The following is a 6,352-nucleotide window of genomic DNA, read 5'->3' as shown; positions in this document are numbered from 1 at the left end:
GTTTGGTTTGGTTTGGTTTGGTTTGGTTTGGTTTGGTTTGGTTTGGTTTGGTTTGGCTTGGCTTGGCTTTTTTCACTTCGTTGCTCAGGAAAACACACATATTTTCTTAATATAGTCACCCACTTTTCAAAAATCAAAACTATACTAAGAGAAACATGCATATTAAAGAAAACTAAGATGAAAGATATGAGTGCCTACATCTTATTTTAGAATCCATAAAAACTGGACGGAGAACCAGTGAATTGATTGCACTTACAGAACATGGGTCGGGGAGTATTGTCAGAAGCATAAGTAACCTCAAAACAGCCTCACTAGAAATTCTTCCCCCAGTGTAAATAATGCTTGCCCCATACTCACCTAAATGGATGGTATTCCCTTCTAATTAACGTTCCCTAACCTAATTAGCCCTTCTAGAAATCAAGTACAATTAGATACATCGATAGATGTTGCATGTAAATTGCTAGAAGGAGTGGGTGGAATCTCAGATCCAGTGACCCTCCTGCCCACTGTCTCTGTGAAAGAATGTCAACATTCCACAAGCCTGAAGCTTGTGATTAACTCTTGCAAGCAAGAACACCTGATTTGATGAAGATAGGTGTTGTTTTGTTTAGAAGACTTGGTTCTACAATACACAGAGATAATGATGTAGATAGATAGATAGATAGATAGATAGATAGATAGATGATAGATAGAGAAATAGAAGGATAATATAAAAATAGTTAAGAGATGACAGATGGATGATAGGTAGACAATATATAGAAGATAGATAGATAGATGATAGATAGATAGATAGATAGATAGATAGATAGATAGATAGAGATATAATATAAAAATTAATTGAAATATTCTCTTAAAAATCTATGTCTGGGTGTCATAGTGCCCAGAGCTGATCCTGTGCTACAGCATTCCATAGCCAAATACTGCTGGGAGAAAGCTGATCGCCCAGGAGTGCAGGCACACCTGTGAGCACAGGTAAGACCACAACTTCTGCTCCAAGTGACGCATCCTGAGACCTCAGGACACAGGAACCACGGAGAAGCCTAGGACAAGATCCCTCCGGTTTCTGTCTGCACCCAGAGCTGATCCTGTGCCACAGCCCTCTATACACAAATACCCTCTAGAGAGAGCTGGTCTCCGAGGAGTGCCAACACACCTGTGAGCACACATAACACTACCACTTCTGCTCAAATTCCCGGCCCAAGGGGTACCAGCCCAGAGTCATCAGGACACAGGAACCAAGGAATAGCCAGGAACAGGATCCTTCAGGATTCCATCTGCACCCCAGAACAGACCCTGTGCCGCAACTCTCCATACCCAAATTCCTCCTGGAGAGAACTGGTCTCCCAGGAATACTGACACACAGGCTTGCAAGAGGGACAAATCACAGTGAGAGACAACAAGACCAGCTAACACAAAAGATGGTAAGAGGCAAGGACAAGAACATAAGCAACAGAAACCAAGGTTACCTGGCATCATCAGAACCCAGTTCTCCCACCACAGCGAGCCCTAGATACGCCAAAACACCAGAAAAGCAAGATTCTGATTTAAAGTCACATCTCATGGTAATGATAGAGGACTTCAAGAAGGACATAAGCAATTCCCTTAAAGAAATACAGGAGAACAGAGGTAAGCAGTTAAAAGGCCTCAAAAAGGAAAAGCAAAAATCCCATGAAGTATTACAGGAAAATGCAACCAAACAGGTGAAGGAACTGAACAAAACCATCCAGAGTCTAAAAATGGAAATAGAAATAAAGAAATCACAAAAGGAGACTACCCTGGAGTTAGAAAACCTAGAAAAGAGATCAGGAGTCATAGATGCAATAATCACCAACAGAATACAAGAGATAGAAGAGAGAACTCAGGTGCTGAAGATACCAAAGAAAACATTGACACAACAGTCAAAGAAAATGCAAAATGCAAAAACCTCCTAATCCAATACATCCTGGAAATTCAGGACATAATGAGAAAACAAAACCTAAGAATAATAGGTACAATAGAGAACTAAGATTCCCAACTTAAAGGGTCAGTAAATTTCTTCAAAAAAGTTATAGAAGAAAACCTCCCTAACCTGAAGAAAGAGAAGCCTGTAAACAGACAAGAAGCCTACAGAACTCCAAATAGATTGGACCAGAAAAGAAAATTCCTCCCATCACATCATAATAGTCAAAACACCAAATGCACAGAAGAAAGAAAGAATATTAAAAGCAGTAAGGGAAAAAAAGGTCAGGTAACGTATAAAGGCAGACCTAACAGAATTACACAAGACTTCTCACCAGAGACTATGAAAGCTAGAAGATCCTGAGCAGATGTCATATAGACCCCAAGAGAACACAAATGCCAGCCCAGGCTACTATACCCAGCAAAACTCTTGATTATCATAGATGGAGAAACCAAGATATTCCATGACGAAACCAAATTTATACAATATCTTTCCACAGATCTAGCCCTACAAAGGAGAATAGATGGAAAACTCCAACACAAGGAGGAAAACTACACCCTAGAAAAAGCAAAAAAAGTAATCTTTCTACAAACCCAAAAGAAGATAGCCACACAAACATAACTCCACCTCTAACAACAAAAATAACAGGAAGCAACAATCACTTTTCCTTAATATCTTTTAATATCAATGGGCTCAATTCCCCAATAAAAAGACATAGACTAGCAGACTGGATATATAAACAAGATCCAGCCCTTTGCTGCATATAGGAAACACACCTCAGTTTCAAAGACAGTCACTACCTCAGAGTAAAGGGCTGGAAAACAATTTTCCAAGCAAATGGTCCCAAGAAACAAGCTGAAGTAGCCATTCTAATATCGAATAAAATCGACTTTCAACCAAAAGTTATCAAAAAAGATAAGGAAGTACACTTTATATTAATCAAAGAAAAAGTTTACCAAGATGAACTCTCAATGCTCCAAATGCAAGGGCATCCACATTCATAAAAGAAACTTTACTAAATCTCAAAGCACACACTGCACTACACACAATAATAGTGGGGGACTTCAACACTCCACTCTCAAAATGGACAGATCTTAGAAACAGAAACTAAACATAGACACAGAGAAACTGACAGAACTGATGGACCAAATGGTTTTTAACAAATATCTATAGAACATTTCATATAAAAACAAAAGAATATATCTTCTTCTCAGCACCTCATGATACTTTCTCCAAAACTGACCATATAACCAGCCACAAAACCATCCTCAACTGATACAAGTAGATTGAAATATTCCCCTGCATCCTATCAGATCACCACAGCCTAAGGCTGGTCTACAATAACAACAACAACAACAAAAAAAAAAAAACAGAAATCCCACATACACATGGAAGCTGAACAATACCCTCCTCAATGATAACTTGGTTAAGGAAGAAATTAAAGACTTTTTAGAAATTAATGAAAATGAAGGCACATCATACCAAAACGTATGGGACACAATGAAAGCAGTACTAAGAGGAAAACTCATAGCTCTAAGTGCCTACAAAAAGAAACTGGAGAGAGCACACACTAGCAGGTTAATAGCACACCTGAAAACTCTAGAACAAAAAGAAGCAAATACACACGAGAAGAGTAGATGGCAGGAAATAATCAAACTCAGAGCTGAAATCAAAAAGAACTATATAAAGAATCAACAAAACCAGGAGCTGGTTCTTTGAGAAAATCCTTTTCTTTCTTCCTTTCTTTTTCTTTCTTTCTTTCTTTCTTTCCCTTTTCTTTCTTTCCCTTTTCTTTCTTTCTTTCTTTCTTTCTTTCTTTCCTTCCTTCCTTTCTTTTTTCCTTCCTTCTTTCTTTCTTTTGTTCCTTCTTTTGTTCTTTCTTTCTTTTGTTCCTTATTTGTTTTTATTCACATATAGTCAATCAGGAGTCAAACTGAAAAGGGAAACTTCAGTTAAGAAAATGTCTCCATCAATTGTCTAGTAGGCAAAAGGTCATTGAGTATTTTCTTGACTCATGATTTATTATTGCAAGTGCCTTGCCTGAAAAGCTGGAATAAGAAATCAGTCTGCTAAAGATAGCAATTCTATTTCTTCATGACCTCTTCTTCAGTGCCTGCCTCCAAGTTCATGTTTGATTTCCTGTCCTGACTACCATTCATAATGTACTATAAGATATAAGATGGAATAAATTCCTTCCTCTCCAAAAAACATAAAAATAAAAAATAAAAAAAATAGAGCAATTCCAAAGCAGAGCTTACTGAATGCCTTTAGAAAATTATGTAGGTTTTGAGAAAAAAAATATCTCTGGAAGCAAACATAGTGGTTCACATCTGTAATTTCAGGGCTTGGGAGGTACAGCCAAATCTACTACGTATGACTCTTTCTTCCAAAAGAAATATTGATGTCATTTACTACAGCAATATATATCAATTTCAAAGAAAATTTTTGGCAACTTATCAAAGAAAATCAGTCATGCATGTATGCTGAATTCTGTCAGTGTAGTTTTGAGCAACTGCATGTGGTACTCTGTGGAAAAAGGAATATGCTAACCACATATACAGTCAGTAACACCCACAGATCCTGTCTGCCCTAAATTCCAACCTCTTTTCCTCAGTGGATTGCCCATGCTAGAACTTACAAGGAATTTTTTTAAACACTTTTGAAACAAAAATTCCATAAAGATGACTCCAAAATTAAAGATGGGAGTCTAAACACAGAAGGGGATGGAGAAAGAAATGATACAGTGTTGGCTGCATTACAAATCCCACGTGTGGTCTTCATTCTACTCTGCTGCTCTCCATTCATGTAGCCTTTGCACTGAGGGAGTCGCCAGTGTTGTTATTTTCCCCAATCTGTCATCTTACTGCTTCCCTAGCTCCTTACCTGTCAAGTTGCATAAACAGGAAAGATCAGAAACACTTTAGTTCAACAAGAAAAAGACCCAAAGACTGAGGTCAAACTGCTGCAGGAGTGAGTGACAAGGAGGAATTCCATGCTCTCTCTCTCTCCTCTCTCCTTCCCCCTCTATCATATACATATATACATATATATGTACATATATACATATATACATATATATACATATATACATATATATACATATATACATATATATGTATATGTATATACACATATATATATGAGAGCTAAAATTCTAAATAATAACCAAACCAGACTCCTTTTCACTGTTAGCTTTCTGAGATTCTACGCTGACGACAAAATAAGAGGAAAACAAAAAAAATAATAATAATAAAGGCAACGAAAGGAAAAAGAGCATGTAATGTTACTAAGAACTTATATTAGTCAGCATTCCATTACTATAAGGAACTCCTGAGATAATCAACTTATAAAAACAAAAGGTTTGCAAAGAAGCTTCAATTCTGCTAGAAAGGAGAGTCTGAACTGGCTTTTTTATTTTCAGCCAGAAGATACTACAAAGTGACTATCCTGTAAGATACCCAAAGACTATGCAACTGAAAATATAAGCCAAAGAATTATAGAGGTATGCCAATGTATCTATTAATAGAGCTATCTGAATTGCTTGATGTTTGTATCAGACAACTGTTTAATTTTGTGACTTGCTGAGATTTCGTCATTGTAAATAAACATTTTCCTTCATGTTTAAAAATAATAGTTAATTTTTACTCCCTTTTCCTTTTATTTTATGTATGTGACTGTTTTGCCTGCATACATGTCTGTGTACATATATGCCTGGTGCCTCCAAAGGCCAGAAGACTTCTGAGGCTAGAGTTATACATGATTACACCATGCAGGTACTGCAAATTAAACCCAGGCCCTCTGGAAGAGCAGCTAGAGCTATTAACGACCAAGCCATCTCTTTGGCCTCTAAGCTCACAGTTTTAGAAGTTTCGATGTACTATCCTATGGTCCCGGTGCTCTGGGTCTACAATGGCAAATAACTCATGACAGAAACACATAGCACAGGAAGCATGTTTACTTCATGACCAGGTGCAGAAGAGAAGAAAGAAGAGGCTGGCTTTCCATTTATACATCCCCAGTGCCAACCTCCCAACAGTTCCATGGGCTTAGGAAGTACATAATGCATAAGCATTAGGTGGCCATTTCAAACCCAAACTATATTAGACATGTGTATCATGAAAACCAAAGATCATCAAGCCCTGTATAAACACCAAAACACTAGAAAAAGAAATCATTCTCCTTGATACTGGTTCCTTGTTATACTTTGAATGAGAAAGTTCCCTCACGGGCTCTTGTATTTGAACAGTTACTTCCTTGTTGATGGTGCTGTTTGGGAGGATATGGAATATTTAGGAGATTGATTCATGTTCGAGAAGCATCCACTGGCTAAACCTTGTTCACTCTCTTCTCTCTCTCTCTCTCTCTCTCTCTCTCTCTCTCTCTCTCTCTCTCTCTCTCTCTCTCTCTCTCTCT

The sequence above is a fragment of the Grammomys surdaster genome, unplaced genomic scaffold (assembly GCF_004785775.1).
Source record: "Grammomys surdaster isolate TR1022 unplaced genomic scaffold, NIH_TR_1.0 132, whole genome shotgun sequence".
NCBI classification, from domain to species: Eukaryota; Metazoa; Chordata; class Mammalia; order Rodentia; family Muridae; genus Grammomys; species Grammomys surdaster.
Note: the sequence above shows the minus strand (reverse complement) of the source record.